Here is a 17891-nt window from a genome sequence, read left to right as displayed (position 1 = left end):
GTTACATCTGTTATATGTTCTTAGAGTGATTCACAATAGAGAATGTACTTGCAAAACATATTAGTACTCCGAGGTTCAAGTGAGTATCAGATCAAGGTAGAGTGTATCTGCCTCCATGATGTTCGACAAAGAATGCGGGAAATCTAGGAGTGATGGAGGAAAGAATTCGTTGTGGTGAGAGCACAAAGTATTCGGTGTGTTGCATAAGTGACATTGGACTTGGTAGGAGCGGTGCCATAGAATCAAAACATTGATATGATTATTAATTAGAAATTTCATATTAAATTATGTTGAATAAAAGAAAAAATTGTTATGTCTATACCTTAATTGTTGGATTAATTTACCTTGTTGCGGCGAATCTGCGTTGTTATTAGGAACCTGCCGATGTTACAACGCTCCTGATGTTGTTATAAGGAACCTGCAAGCAAGATTATTGTGGCTCTGCTTCTTGTGTCTATGAAACAAACCTGCAAAGAAAGAATAGAAAACAAGAAGAACAATATTTGATCTGAGACGTGCTGAACGCACTGTCCTCAAGGATTTATCCGCGGTTAAGCGCAAACCCCCCAGGATTTAACAGACCCTTCTCAATGAGGTAACAGAACTGGCAAGAATGAATTTGTAACAGGTTGATGTTTAACTCAGAGACACAATATGTGAGGGAAAGAAATAATGAAACTGGTTTTTAAGAGTTGGTTTCACGCATTAGTATTTTTCTGTAATTTTTTTATGCTCACTGATATGTGTATATATATATATATATATATATATATATACATGGTCAAGCATAATTGGAACGTTGTAGTCTCCTAGAATTGTGGCAAAGAATCAGATTAGCAGTTCCTACTCATCAGAAAATATATTAACGTGCCTTGACCATGTAAAACAACACATGTATAGTGTTTCTTTTGAAATATATATAATTATTATTATAATGAAAACTATAATAATAATAATAATAACACAACAATCCCCCACATATTTCAAAAGATATTTCAAAAGTTGAATGAATACAATTTTCTCTGAGTTAACATCGTAGATGCATGCATCAAACTGGTGTAGCAGACTATATGAACCAGTCCTAGACTGATAGTACATAACACACAGTGACATTGGTGTAGCAAGCTATATGAACCAATGACACTTAGCGTATGTTAGCGGTCTATCAATCGCATTACACCCCCACAGTTCTTGCTGTTGCCGCTGTGTTGCGCGAATAGGCCGTGCGCGTGCCTGGTTTTATTCATGAGTGCTCTAGAGATTTCGCCAAGATCTCATACAAGCGGCCCCACTTGACACTCATATAGGTGATTTCATCAAGTATATGCTGCAAATCATACACCACCCATAAGGGCTATGAAAATCATTAAAAGCTATGTCAGCTTATCCTCTCAATAATGCAGTATCTAGCACTTTCTCATTCACACCATAGGAAAAGGACCAAAACAAAAATTAGTTAATTAATTTTTGGTGCTAGCAGGTCTAACAAGTAACTTGTTCTTACCCATATGAACCTTATTCATGGGATCTCCAATCACAAAGGTTGGGTTCCTATCACTTGTTGATTTCAATTGGCTCAAGTCTCATTCCCCTCGATGTGTCACAAATAATTTTCCTCCCAAGGGGCTTTGTCAGAGGATCAGCTAAGTTCACTTCTGACTTCACATAATCGATCGATATTATTCCATCCTTTAACAGCTGTTTTACTACATTATGTCTCAATTGAATATGTCTATTTTTACCGTTGAACGATTTGTTCTTTGCAACGGCTATTGCTGATTGACAATCACAATGCATTGACACCGATGGAGTTGGTGTTATTCCTAAAGGAATACTAGCTAATAGGTTTCTTAACCACTCAGCCTCACTACCAGCCAATTCCAGAGCAATAAACTCTGATTCCATAGTTGATCTAGCAATTATAGATTGTTTGACTGATCTCCATGCAATAGCACCTCCACCGAGTGTAAATACATAACCACTAGTAGATTTTGTCTCATCTGAATCAGAGATCCAGTTAGCATCACTGTATCCTTCTAATACAGCGGGAAATCCACTATACTTTATACCATAATTCATGGTACCTCTCAAATATTTCAAAACTCTAGCAAGTGCCTCCCAGTGATCCTGATCAGGACAGTGTGTATATCTACTCAATCTACCTACTGCATATGCAATGTCGGGTCGCGAGAAATTCATCAAATGCAGTAAGCTCCCTAAAATTTGGGCATATTGAGTTTGATTTACAGGATCACCTCTATTCTTTTTTAATTGAGAGTTAACATCATAAGGGGTACTTAGTGACTTACAATCATAATAATTAAACTTTTTAAGAAGTTTCTCAACATAATGTTCTTGAGATAGTATTATACTATCATCCTTCCTTATGATTTTAACTCCCAAAATTACACTTGCCTCTCCCATATCTTTCATATCAAATTTAGAAGCAAGAAAGGACTTGGTTCTAATCACAATATCATTACAAGTACCAAAGATAAGCATGTCATCAACATATAAGCATATAATGACACATTCTTTGTTCACAGATTTAGTGTATACACATTTATCAACTTCAATAGATAAAAAACCATCACTAATCAAAACTTGATTAAATTTCTCATGCCATTGCTTTGGTGCTTGTTTTAAACCATATAATGATTTAAGAAGTTTACACACTTTATTTTCTTGGCCAGAAACTACACATCCTTCGGGTTGTGACATATAAATTTCTTCTTCTAAATCACCATTTAAAAAGGCTGTTTTAACATCCATCTGATGAATAACTAGTTTATAAATAGAAGCAAGAGCTATTAAAACACGAATTGATGCAATTCTGGTTACCGGAGCAAAAGTATCAAAATAATCAATATTTTGTTTTTGGGTAAAACCTTTAGCTACTAATCTAGCTTTATATTTTTCAATAGAACCATCCGGTAAATATTTTTTCTTAAAAATCCATTTGCAACCAATGACTTTTGCTCCTTTAGGTAAGTCAGATAAAATCCAAGTATGGTTTCTAGTAATTGAATCCATTTCAATTTTAATAGCTTCTTTCCAAAATTTTGCATCAGAAGAAGAAATTGCTTCATAAAAATTTTTAGGTTCATCATCAACAAGATATGTATAAAAGTCACTTCCGAAGGATGTCTCTTTTCTTTGTCTTTTACTTCTTCTTAAATCATTACATGAATTTTCACTTGCAATTTCTAATGGAGGTTGCTGAACAACACTTTCATCTTTAAGAGGAAAAATATTTTCCAAAAATTCTGCATTTTTAGTTTCAATAATAATGTTACAAGAAAGCACATCACTTTTGAGAACAAGAAATCTATATGCAGAACTATGTTCAGCATAACCAATAAATAAACAATCAGAGGTCTTAGAACCTATTTTTCTCTTTTTAGGATCAGGTAACATCACTTTAGCTAAGCACCCCCACACTTTCAAATATTTTAGATTCGGTTTATAACCTTTCCACAACTCATAGGGTGTTTTTCCAGTTTTCTTGTGAGGAATTCTATTTTGAACAAAACACGCGGTTAACAAAGCTTCCCCCCAAAGGTTGTTCGGTGCATAGGAACTAACTAGCATAGCATTCATCATTTCTTTTAATGTCCTATTTTTTCTTTCGGCTACTCCATTTGATTCAGGAGAATAAGGGGGAGTTACTTCATGAATTATTCCTTCTTTCTCACAAAAATCATTAAAAGAAATGTACTCTCCTCCTCTATCAGATCTAACTCTTTTAATTTTTCTACTCAATTGATTTTCTACCTCAGCTTTGTATAAAAGAAATTTATCAAATGCTTCATCTTTATGTTTCAACAAATAAACTTTAGTGAATCTAGAAAAATCATCTATGAATGTTATATAATATTTATTGCCTCCTCTAGACATAGTTTGTTTCAAATCTCCTAGATCAGTATGTATTAATGTTGTGCACAAATAGTAACAGAAGGTAATAATAACGAAATTGCAAACAATAAGAACACAAGAAGTTTGATAACGGAGTTCCCCTTAGGTACGTCTCCGGCTGCAGAATTCGCTACAGCTCGTTTCTATTAGATGAAAGAATGAATTAGGGTTTCAGTGTTACAAGCGGTATATATAATAATAATAGAATGTCGTAAATACCCCTGCACCATACCGCGGGGGGCTATCGCCCCCTCTTCCTGATGCATATATGAACCATACTCAACAATTAAACTAAGAGGTTCAGTTTCACGTTGCACATGTTTGCATTTCTTCTTAGTTAACTTTGCTTCCAAACAAATATCACATTTATCAAATTGCTTATTTTTTAAAGTGATCAAACCAAGAGTATGCAATTTAATAACATAGGAGGAACTAATATGTCCTAATCTAGCATGCCATATATCATAGGAGTCAATCAAATAAGCAGAAGAAGAAACATTATTATTAATAACTTCAGAAATGTTGAGTACAAAGAGACCCTGATCACAATAACCTTTTCCCACAAAAACATTATTTTTTGTCATTACAATCTTGTCAGACTCAAATGACACTTTAACCCCACCCTTGCTCAATAGAGCCACAGAAATTAAATTTGTTCTAATTTCAGGCACATGCAGCACTTCAGTCAAAGCCAAGGTTTTTCCTGATGTGAGCTTAAGCATGACTTTTCCTTTTCCTTGAACAGCCACAGTACGAGAGTCACCAAGATAAACTTGTTCTTCTCCTTCCCCTACAACAGTGTAGGAGGTGAACGCATCTTTGCTAGCACAGATATGTCTGGTAGCTCCGGAGTCTATGACCCACTTACTCACATCGGTCACAATATTCGCTTGAGAAATGACCGCAGCAATGATATCATCATCATCATCATCTCCTTTAGCCAGGTTTGCCTTTGGCTTCGGAGGATTGTCATTCCTCTTGCGATATCTACACATAGCTGCATGATGGTTTGGCTTACCGCAAACATAACAATTTTCTCTTTTCTTAAAGGAGGTGGGGTTAGAAACACCAGAAATATAATTACGATTATTGTGATCAGGTTTACTCTCAGACTTTTGATCATACCTTGATTTTTGAGACTTACGGTGAGATTTGTTCTGAACCAGATTTGCTTTTGAAGCTAATGCTTTCACCTTTGCAGCCTTGCTCTCTTTCCTGTTGGTATCCTCAATAATGATGTGCGTAATCAAGTCAGCCAGAGGTAACTGCTTTTGTTTGTGTTTGAGCTGATTCTTGTAATCTTTCCACGATTCCGGAAGTTTTTCTATGAGGATCCCAGCAATAAACGCATCTGGAAGAGTGATGTTTTCAGTTTTCAAATCCTCCACTAGATTGTGATATTCATTAATTTGCGCCTTGATGTCCTTCTCTTCGACCATTTCCCACCGATAATAATTACCGATGACAAATTTTTGTTTTCCAGCATCTTCAGCAGTATACTTGGTAGCCATTGAATCCCATATCTCCTTTGCTTCTTTATATGAACAATAGACATCAAACAAATCATTAGATAGAGTACTCAATATTGTGCTTCGACATACCCGGTTTGCATGTGTCCATTGTTCAGTAACTTTTTCTGTTGCGGTTGATGCCGGTTTTGACTCGGTAAGGGCATTAGTGACTGCATACATGTCGAGGATGGAGTGTACACGTTCCTTCCACCTACGGAAGTTCTTACCATCAAATTCTTCAATTTTTGTAACGTCGGGAAACTGTTTTGCGTAGTTGACGGTTGGAACGAGAACGACTTGTTGATTTGAAGCGCCGCCATTGTTGTTGTTGTTGTTGTTGTTGCTGGTTTCTTCAGCCATTTTAAATCCTTGAGATTGTTGGATTAATTTACCTTGTTGCGGCGAATCTGCGTTGTTATTAGGAACCTGCCGATGTTACAACGCTCCTGATGTTGTTATAAGGAACCTGCAAGCAAGATTATTGTGGCTCTGCTTCTTGTGTCTATGAAACAAACCTGCAAAGAAAGAATAGAAAACAAGAAGAACAATATTTGATCTGAGACGTGCTGAACGCACTGTCCTCAAGGATTTATCCGCGGTTAAGCGCAAACCCCCCAGGATTTAACAGACCCTTCTCAATGAGGTAACAGAACTGGCAAGAATGAATTTGTAACAGGTTGATGTTTAACTCAGAGACACAATATGTGAGGGAAAGAAATAATGAAACTGGTTTTTAAGAGTTGGTTTCACGCATTAGTATTTTTCTGTATTTTTTTTATGCTCACTGATATGTGTATATATATATATACATGGTCAAGCATAATTGGAACGTTGTAGTCTCCTAGAATTGTGGCAAAGAATCAGATTAGCAGTTCCTACTCATCAGAAAATATATTAACATGGTCAACTTGACCATGTAAAACAACACATGTATAGTGTTTCTTTTGAAATATATATAATTATTATTATAATGAAAACTATAATAATAATAATAATAATAACACAACATTAATATTCTTATAGATTAATATCTAGACTCAATTGTTCAATTGTGAGTTGCTCCAATATAATGTGAAAGTCCCAACCCAACATAGTCATGTGAGAGGGAGAAAATTCAAAACGGGGATGCGAAAGACAAGAGCTAAAAAACAAGTAAGGGCTGTTTTATGTTTCAGTATACTGGAAGTCTTGTGACTATGACTGACAGTAGAATTCTCTTTAGTTTATTAGTTACATTGCATTATTGCACCATTCGATTACACATAGTATTATAGAACTAGAAGAACCAGAAAAAGCAGAACGTCGTCGTAATAAACATTGTTTTCTTCCTACTAATCCTGTCCTGTAGTACTTTTTAGTGTTACTCATCATGATTATAACTTATGCTTGCAATGTGAGGTAAATAACCCGCCATTATAATTTATGCTATGCTCTCTGCATTTCACTAGTGGTAAGTACAGTACCAAAAGGCAAAGGGTAAATTCAAAAATTAAAATCTCTTGTTTCCAGCTGGTAGTCATTTACCAAACTCTGTCTGACTAAAGAGATTTATTTACAGTACCATATCTATTCTACTTCAATTGGACAGTAAATGCTTCTACTAGCCAAAAGATATCAAAGTACTACTGCCAATTCCATTTTTATCTCAAAAATTTCAAATCTGGAACTTGGCCATTTATATACTCCATCTATTTAAAATTTAAAAAAGAATGTTGGTTAAATTTTGTACACACATATTAAAAAATATAATTATGTTGTAAAAAAACTACTACTAATACATAAGCTCGTTAAGTGGAACCATTAACCATGTCAAAAATCAATTTTACATAGTATTGGCCCATCTAAAAGCGGAACCATTAACCAAACATACACATCAAATTGTATTATGCGATGGCATAAAAAATAGAACAACATTTTCGGTTCTAGTTTAACAAAAACAATTTTTTTTTGGTATAATGGAGCTGAAACATAGCGTTCAATTTTACAAAATCTTGGTTGTTCATGTATACTAGTCAAATTTCTCATCATTAGACTAAACCTAGTAACTTAAAAAAAAAATCATATTATAAAAAAAAAAGAAGATAAAAGCTCAATTTAGAACTTAAAATTATAATAAATTCAACTAAAAAAATTGTAAATGGTCTTGCTAAACAGTGCCCCGGGGCACTCTTTAAGCATTCTATTTAAAGAAATAATTTACTCAAAAAATGGAATATTTCAATTTTCGAGGCGTTGACTTCACACATTTCCATAAAATTTTAACAAAAACTTACTATTTAAGATGGTTAAAGAATGCCGAGGGGGCGCTGTTTATCAAATTAATCTTTTTTAGAAAAAGTTGTCTCTCCCACAGTTCAATCTGCACTCAATTAGTTTTGCATGATGGGCTCGCAGTGAAAAGGTCCTTTTATTTTGCTTTCTTCTTCTTTTCTTCGAAAATTTAAAATCCTTTTGAAGTGAGTGGGTTGACCGTTGATGAGACTTGGACAATCTTTACACCTAATTTTGACTCTTTTGCATTTAATGTGTACTTTGGAAGTCAGCATTTCAGATTTACTATTCAATTCCAGTAGGTCCCGTGTTGCTAACCATCCAGATGGCGTTAATTTGTGTGGGATGCAAACGTTGACTATTCCTAGTGGCTCTTAAAAAGAGCATGTCCTCAACTACTTGGAATTTTCTATACCAATTTGTTGTTATTCTAATCACAATGGTGATGCTAGCTACAGTAGTAGTAATAAATTTCTAAATGTACTATCCACCAGTGGATAATTAATTTATTTTCAGTTTTTCACTAACCGTGTGAATGCCATGGCAAGTTCACTTGCTTTAGCTTATGATCAACGATGTTAACGAAAATTTGTTATTTTACTTTGCAACAAATTCAATGGCTGATCACACGATATCACAAGAGTATAAATGTGACATGTTTCGACTAGCGCATATTTGAATTGACATTGAGTTTGGGTTGATGTTAAATCATTTGAGAGTTAGGATCTTCTCGTTAGAGATTTAAGAGTGTCTGCGCTCTTTGGTATTGAAACCTAAGAGTTGTGTTCGCTTCTTAATCATTTAGAAATTAGTTAGGCAGAGTGTCTACACGTCTTAGTCTTGATACTTGGGGATGTCTAGCTCAGGCTTTCGATTTTTTGACAGACCATACTCAGGCTTGGCAAAGCCTAGCTCGGCCTAACTTATTTCCACCTCTATACAAGCAAGATACAACTTATTGATGAAGTTGTTCAGTTAACCCAAGTAGACCCTCAAAGTATATTGGAGTTTGAAATTTTAATTTTTGGTGAAAAGATTTGTATTAGTAATATGTTGATAATTGCTTGATACAATTGTACATGTGATTGAAGATCACAATGATATGATGTCGTTGAAGATATATACACAATAGCATTATTGAGCTAGCAATTTAAAACCTTGGTCAAAACTAGCAAAATCATAACTAGTCCAAAAATGCACTTATCATATACAAGTAAAATTAAAAAAAATTACTATACCAAAAAAAAAAAAATTAAAAAAAATTAGACATATTGTGGTGAGGTGTGTACAAAGAAAATGGTCGGTTGGTCCAATTTATCGGCACAATAGTCCAAGTGATGGATCTAAACTTGTATGAATATGAACAAAGTCATGGAATGGCATGTGCATTTGCTGAAGATCCCACAAAAAAAAACAAGACAATGGCATGGCCCAATCTCATTTATGAGAATTTGCAATCTACTCACAACTCAACAACTATTCCTCTTCAGTCTTCACACCATGCATTATGTTCCCACCTGTTTGACTCAAGGTCAACGACACCACACCAATAACTAGTATGCCAATTTTCATTCATTCATTGATTGATAATTTCACATTCTCACATGTTTTGATGAACGTAGTTATCATAAGTTACTGGTGCAATTCACGTGTTAAAAATGATATTCCCTTCATCCTAATTTGATTGACATAGTTGACTGTTTCACGCATGTCGATGCATAACTTTGACGATTAATATTTTTAATTGTATAATAGTAAAAATTATAAAAATTTGATATTTTGAAAATACTCGTCGAGAAGAATCAAACAGCATCTTATATGCTAATATTTATTTTTGTTTATTAATAGAAAAATAAAGTCAAAACAACATATGTGAATAGTGCACAACAGTCAACTAAGGGAGTACTAAATGATTAGTAGTAGTTCGAACGCTAATCATGTAATAAATTACGTTCAATAATGTAAGTTAAACTCTTTCTATAATATTACTAAAGTTTTTTCATAAATGTTCTGAACTGAAGCCCACTATCAACCAAATAAAAAAAGAACCGAAGCCCACTCGACTAATGGGCTGGATCAAAGAAATATGAATTTGTTTTTTCTATCCCTACATTTATTTTTTTACCCCAACGTATTTTAAAATATATTCTCCTTCAAACACTGTTCTGATAAGCTTTTTCTTTTTAGGTATGTTAATTTTACCTGGTATGCAATTTTTTTTGGAATCGTTATGTTTTTACCGAAACACTTTTTTAAAGTATTCCGGTTTGTATTAAAGTGTTCCGGATTTCGATCTCAACGGTAACACACATGAATCAACCACCGATTCTAATGACTCGCTAAGGTAGTAAAATTAAAATTCAGTTTCAGAATTTCAATTTTAGTTTCAATTTGAACTCTATTTTGATTTTGATTTTGTGAATTTTCGTAGAGTTTGATTCCTTGTGCAAGTGTTGAAGAGAGGAATTTATTAGCAGATGCGGCGAAGAAAACGCAGCTACGACGATCACGCGGCTCTGTAATAGCGGCGAATATTCACAAAGGTGCAATTAGTTTACAGTGGCAGATTAATTGGTTATGTTGATGTCTCCACTTTTTTCTTCTTCTGTCTTAGAAATGAGTATTGGGTCTAACTCATCCTTACAAAACCGGCTTGTAAGGTGAGGATTGCCTCTAGTTTATAAACACTTAGTCAGGCCATCTCTCAACCGATGTGAGACTTCTTAACACACCCCCTCGCGTCCAGCGCTATTGGGCTTGATACGCGGATATAAATGGTAGGTGGCCCGATATCGGGTGGCCCAACGGATCTTGGAGAGGCTCTGATACCATCTTAGAAATGAGTATTGGGCCTAACTCATCCTTACAAAACCGGCTTGTAAGGTGAGGATTGCCTCTAGTTTATAAACACTTAGTCAGGCCATCTCTCAATCGATGTGAGACTTCTTAACATTCTGGGTTTGATATTGCAGTTGATTATTCTGCAAAATTTGTCCCTTAATTTGTTGGTATTGCACATGATGCTATTCAATTCATGAATCGGTGGAAATCAAACAAATCAATACAAACAAACTATTTAATTCAAAAAATTCTTAGTTCTCCACTCTTTACCATGACTCAGTTTTGAATTTTAAGTTTAAAAAATTATGCAGTTTAGCCATGGTTGAGTGCATTACCGGAAAACATTTCTGTTGATCTGGTGTGTTAATGGTCTTAGTTATGTGATTGGTATAATTACCGGCAAACACTTTTAAAGTGTTCCGGTTTACACTTTTGGTTACCGGAAAACTTCTGAGAGTTTATTGAATATGATAATTTTTTGGATACCAAAAGATTTTGGTGGGATGAAATAAAATGATAAAGGGTAAAATTGAAAAAAAAAATGGTTTGTAGGGGTAAAGGTGTATAAATGTTGGGGTATAATTTTTTTTTCAAAAAGTATTCGTCGTACAAATTGCATTGACAGTGAACCCTTATCTCAATATGTTTAGGGATTTTTCTCTTCTTAACCCTATCTTTCTCTTATCCCTTCCAAAATTCTGTTTTGCCCCTAAAAAAAAAGTTCGGAATCTACGTTCCGAACTAAAAAAAATTTGAATTTTAGAATCCGAACTTTTTTGAATTTTTTTTAGTTTGGAATTAGATTTCGAACTTTATTCTCAGGGGGAAAATAAAATTTTGGGGTGGGGAATAAGAGAAAGATGGGGGAGGAAGAGAAAAATTCCATGTTTAGGATCTTATGACCCATTAAAAAATACATATGCCATTTTTTCCCAACGGACTCAACAAGGACATTTACACAAGACAAGGGTACACACACCTTAATAAAAAAAAGCTTTGCACTCACCTTAATTAGGGGTGCTCTCGGTTCGGTTTAGATCGGTTATGAGGCAAAAAGTTATCTGATCTAAAGTGAAAATAACATGTGGTTTGGTTCGATTTTTGGATGACTATAAAAAAATCCATCCAATCCAATTTTATGCGGTTTACTTCGGTTCGGTTGGTTCGATTTTATTTGCTTTTTAAATAAAGAATACATTAATATAAAAAATATGTTTTATGTAGAACTGTTAAAAAAAATTAAATAAACAATTAATTATATTGCTAGATTTAATACAATTCAGCAACAATGAATCTAGAAAAAAGTAAGATGCTATACTATGATCAAAATAGTAAAACACTACAATCATTTTTGCTAGTATAAATACTCCAATAATATAGAGAATTAACACATTCAACAATAAGAAATTAAAACATATTTCTAGATATCCTAACAATACAAATTTTGGGATTGTTCACTAGCGTTTATGACAGTCCAGTTTTCATATGCACCATGTGACCATAGATTTGAAGTAATTATAAAATAGCTACATAAAAAAAAATTAAAATCAATATGTAATGGGTTAATGTAATATATCATACTAATAAAAAGAAAAATAATAATTAAAATAATTGGGGTATGCTATATGGTACGAAAGATTTTACAAACGAAAGACAAGAATAACACTTGTTAATGTGTTAAACTCCCTTTTTTACGGAAAATATGGTGTGGTGGTTGTAATGAGTGGTGGAGATTTGTTTCTTGCCTTTCTTGTTTCTCTGACTCGTATATATAAGCATTTTTCTTAAAATATACACAATGGTGTTCAACTTTGTCACAGAAGAATCGAAAGACACGATGAAGAAAGGATGGTCTCATGAGTGTTTTAAAATTAAAATATAATTTGAACCATTTATTTAATATGATCTCTGCTATTTAACATTCTTATCTCTCATTTTAAAACATCCAGTTGTGTGTCGTTGTGTGTGAAAATAAGATGGTGGACTTTAAAGGAATAAAAATGCTTTGTGTATCTAGGCTAAATACTGTTATAAAATAGAGATCAATAAACTTATCGATTCTCAATATTGATGTAAATATAGCCACAAAAAATCTCAACTGATTTCTTTCATAATCAACTCGAATAAAATTTACAAAATAACAAACTGTGAAGTAGTCTAAGACGCGCTGATTGTGTTATCCTTATGTGAGATAACATAACATTTGTTCAACTCATACAATTTTCATACAAATCTCGAATGTATTAGCTTTTCTAAAAATTCCAGAAAGAAAATTATTATTAATAATGGTAATATTAATGACCATTTTACAATTATCTCAAGTGAGATTTGAATCTTGTTTCATGAAATTACAAAGTCAAGTTCTTGACAAACCTCTTGGATAAAATTAAAGACATGTATTAGCGATTATATAAAATGTTGTAAAAAAAGTCATCCGTACTTTTAATTTATAAATAAATATATTGTCACCAATGTGTGTGTTATTTTAAGACCATTATAATATTCTTTTGAAAATTTTCTTTGTCCTTTTAATAAGATTCCTTTCAAATTTTCAAGAGCATTAAATATTGTTTTTACCAACATATAGCCCTAATTATAATGCATATTTTTCTACAAACCTCCAATAAATACACTAAAAAATATTAATTCATTCTCTCTTTTAAAGGATAAAATTGTAAAAGCAGTACCAATTATCAACAAATTTAATAGAACAATTAATTTTCTTAATCTCCGTTTTTTTCTCAAATTCTATTTAGGGACAGAGGTAGTATTTTTAACATTTACTACTGTTATTTTTCAGTTGGGATTTCCCTTATCTATTACGAAAGGTTAAAATGTAAATAAATAAAAAATGTAATGAAGTTTAATAAAAAAATAATGCAAAGGAGAATACACACAACATATTGATTCGAGAGATTTAACATTAATTTCATTTGTATAATTGGTTTTGCAACTCTTAAAGTTATAATTGGTTCTTGCAACTCTTAAAGGTTAAAATCTGTTTAATTGAAATTAACAAAGCATAACTTTTTTTACTTATATATATTGTGATAAGAAATTTAGCAATTTCATGTTAAGGAGAAAAAATATGACTCAAATTCTCATGTTTGTATATTTTGTTGTCATCTTTCTTTCTTTATTTCTTCTTGTAACTAGTAGAAGTATGTCATTTTTCACATAATTTTTAAATTTATCTTATACAAAATATTAAGTCACCTTTTACTAACATTCCTTTTTTTTTTCTTCTTGATTTTCAATGCAGGTTCCATTCCTTGCAAAATCGAAGCTGATTGTCCAGATGAGTTATATTATTTTATTGAATGTGTTGACGGTTTTTGTGTGTATTGGAGAGATGAATGAAGATTAAAAATAATTATTTTACTTCAAAAGTGTATAATTTTATTTGTACACCTAACTATTTGTACTTTTATAATTTATTTTAAAATTTGATTTATGTTTCACCAAGACGTTAACTTTTCAATTTTTGCAAGAATTCTCACCTTTGTTTGCTCATAGAAGATATGACAATTGACAAAGCCAACAACAATGTCAGTGCATAATTATAACAGTATAATAAATAAATGGTTTTGCTAAACAGTGTCACAGATCACTCTTTAAACATTCTATTTAAATAAATAATTTATTCAAAAAATAAAATATTTTAATTTTCAATGTGTTGACTTCATACATTTTTCATAAAATTTTAACAAAAACTTACCATTTAAAATGCTTAAAGAGTGCCCCTTTAGCATTTTTCATAAATAAATTTAATATATTATTATGTAAATTAATTATTTATTCTCCTTCTATATTTATTATCTATTTAAAAATCAAGGTAAACTTAAATAATAATAATAATAAAAAAAGAGCAAATGGACTATTTTAATAATAATAAGAAGAAGAGTAGTAGCAGATTGAACCCCTTTTATTTATGGAAAATGATAATTAATACGAAAAGTCAAACCAACGAAATACGCGAAGTGTAATTTATGAGCCACTGCCGACTCTGATTTCGGCCAAACCATGATTTATGTGGGGACAACACATGTGCAGCACATTCTTTCTTGCATTTCGTTTTTTGACTTTTTTCGTACCGAATAGCTGTGCTGTTTATTTATTATCTTGCTAATGTTTTATGTATTTCTTTTCGCGCCTCATGATTTTATAAGCACATATTTGAACTCCTAACTAATTTTACCCTATCACAAGTTAGATAATGGATATATAAAATAGTAAACATTAGGAAGAAAACTAATCTAACCTGTTGATCAGAGTAGGTGTGATGGCCAGCGACCGTCTGTTGAGTAGCAATCCGTCCACCGGAGGGGGGTTGTACTTGCAGACACTCCGATGCTTAAGTCAGCAAGAGAATGATAGATACCAAGAAGAGAGAGAATGTAGAGAATTGAATACTAGAGCTCATATAGTTGCTCCCAGCGCTGGGCCAAATGTTGGCTTAATGGGTCGTGCCAAGCAGGCCCAATAAACTCGACTGCCAGGATTTGCCCTTAGATCATGGGGAGAGCGGTTATGTGCTCCTATCCGGTGAGTTGTTCCACTATACGGGGATAATGGATAGACTCATGTGAAACGTCGTGGTAGCGAGCAGATAAGCACGCGTTAGTCATGCTTAGATGACGTGTCGAGGAGGCCACGTCATGTGCTGACGTGGACGAGAAGGCCATATCTTATTGGGCCGTGCCCCATAATCCGAGCAGGAGTGTATTTGGGTCAGCCCAGTCCAGAACAAAAACTATTAACATACTTAAGTATAACAAGTAAAATATTTAATAATTTTAAAGAGCGCGTGTAAAACTATAATTTTAAGAGGTGTAAAAAGAAGAAATTTAATGTCTTAGCCGGTGAGAGACACCCAAAGAGATAAAATTAAGTGGTCTACCCACAAAATGGTGCCATCCACGTCACTACTACCCTATCTTTGGCTGCTCTTTGAATTATATATATAAACCATGTCAATATCTAACGATAACAGCCACAATCGTCACTGGTCATTTCCAATCATGCTACAAGTTGTTCAATTATTCCAAATGATTTTTGTTCAAATTCATGGTTAAGCTTAAGGGGTTGGATGGTCTACAATTCAAAATAAATGTAAACAATTTCAACACTTGAATTTGTTTGTTTTATAAACACCAACGATTTACGTTAGACTTTATAATACATAATTTATCATTACGAATTTTGTAAAAGTTGCATTTTTTTTTTAATTATATCAAAATATTGTTGTAACATATAGCACCACTTAAAGATGTGGAGGATATTACAATAAATTTTGTTGATGGAAAATAATTAAATTATTTTGTAAAATAGAAGATAATGAATTGAAAGTGACAAATTGTTTTTTGTTTCAGAAAAGAAACCCCACCACAAAATGCATTGAGTGGTGTTAGTTTAACGGCATGCAAAGGATGACATATCCCACTTAGAATAATGTACTTATCAAGATATAATTTCTAATCTTTGAATAAACATTCTTCAATTTGACATTAGTAGTATTGTTGAATTACACCGAAGCAGACCTGAATTATATATCCAATTAGAATTCATAGGGTGTCTCCTTAGTTAGTGTAATTTCCACCCCACCATGAGTTATATTAGAATGAGACCAATTTCGGATCTTTTCTAGAGGAATAAGAAAAGCATAAAATTATTATAGTGGGATACTGTGATCTTATTCTATTATGGTAAAAAAGTTTGATTTTTATGATATTAGATATTCAGGTTGAGATAAGCAGAAGGGGTTCTACTTCTACGGTCAGATGTGGTTGATAAACTCATTTTGGTAGGAGTACAATTAAGTGACCTATTACCATCAAATAAATTTTATCCATATTGTGATTTTTTTTAACAAAAAATGGTGAAAATTTTAAGAGTTTAATGAAGGGAAAAACTAACATGCGCCATTAGTCACTTCCTAGTGTATTATAGATAATCGATTGGAGAGCAGTTTTGTTCTATTTCCATTAGCTTAATTTATCCCTTTTTATTGAATAGATAGGTAACATGTGGCAAAAAAGAAAGGAACGGTTGAGATTGTTAGAACATTTGTTAGGGTCTGCTACAAATGACTTGAACAAGAAGAAGATGATAAACGACATGATGAACATTACACAAATTTCAAAGCGTGTGTATCACATTAAACTTTAGGTTCGATTCGCCCCCACCAGTTTATGTAAACTGGATGCAAAAGGGTTAACCGGCGAATCCCTTCAGGATACTTTGAAAACATTAACATGGATTGCACATACAAGTCAAGCATATCAATCAATGATATTTTACATAATAAAGTTTCCTCAAATACTCTCGTGCACTAAAGAAATAAAGAAATGATTTAGATATTATAGGCATAATTTCTTACTCATGGAAACATGATTTTCTGACGTGTTTTCGGCTTCATAAGTGTCTCTATTTATAGAGAAACTTATGTCAAATTATGAAGGGACACAACCCTTGAAAAGTTTTCAAAAATGTAAATTTGAATTTCAAATTAACCATCGCAACCTTTCAAATATATTTTGGAAAATCTCCAACAGAGATGTGGTACTATATTATTTGTGTGTGCCCTTAGGGAGACACTTATTCGAGAAGTAATTACTATTTAAAATATTCTTAACAAGCTTAGGGAACATGATATCACGACCCTATAATAAAAATACATTGACCGTGCAAAATATCAAGAAATATAACCCTTGCTTGTGATCTCAACAACCCTACGGTCTCGCCGTGTGTCTTCATTGTCCTTCTCGTACTTCTCTCCTTATCATCTCTGTTACATCTAGGGATGACAATTTGACCCATACCCAGAGGGTACCCGCAAAAATTACTCACAACAGGTAGGGTAAAAACCCGCATTTTGGGTACGGGCACGGGTATGGGTAATTACCCGCAAAAATGAACGGGTATGGGTGAGGTACGGGTACCTTAGTACCCACCCCGCCCCATACCCGCATAATATATTTTTATTTATATTATTATATTATAATATATGTAAATCAATTTAAAACAATACAACTCTACTAAACTATTACATATTTTTAATAAAAATGTTTATTTATAACATAAAAATAATGTGAATATTTAACATAAATATGAACTTTAACATAAGGTTAGTAATAATTTTGTTTATAATTTTCATTAGTTAATATTAAAATCATTGAAATTTTTTTAATTCTATTAAAATTATATGATATTTTATAATTGATCAATTTATTTTTAGTAAAAATGCGGGTAACGGGGATACCCATAGGGTATGGGGACGGGGGCAAAAGTTATTACCCACGCGGGTATAGGGATGGATACGGGGATTTTTTCAATCCGCGGGTATGGGGATGT

The 17891-nt window shown here is 33.0% G+C and overlaps 1 long non-coding RNA gene across 1 annotated transcript; it reads left to right on the top strand.

Annotated features, from left to right (window-relative positions):
- Positions 1-13592: 13592 nt before the first annotated feature.
- Positions 13593-13919, top strand: LOC123918511. Its single transcript, XR_006812819.1, has 2 exons — positions 13593-13699; positions 13801-13919. It is a non-coding gene; the product is annotated as an uncharacterized LOC123918511 (long non-coding RNA).
- The last annotated feature ends 3972 nt before the right edge of the window (positions 13920-17891 follow it).

Source organism: Trifolium pratense, linkage group LG3 (genome assembly GCF_020283565.1).
Source record: "Trifolium pratense cultivar HEN17-A07 linkage group LG3, ARS_RC_1.1, whole genome shotgun sequence".
Taxonomy (NCBI): Eukaryota; Viridiplantae; Streptophyta; class Magnoliopsida; order Fabales; family Fabaceae; genus Trifolium; species Trifolium pratense.
The sequence above is the reverse complement of the archived record's forward strand: the minus strand, read 5'-3'. Positions and strand labels throughout refer to the sequence as shown.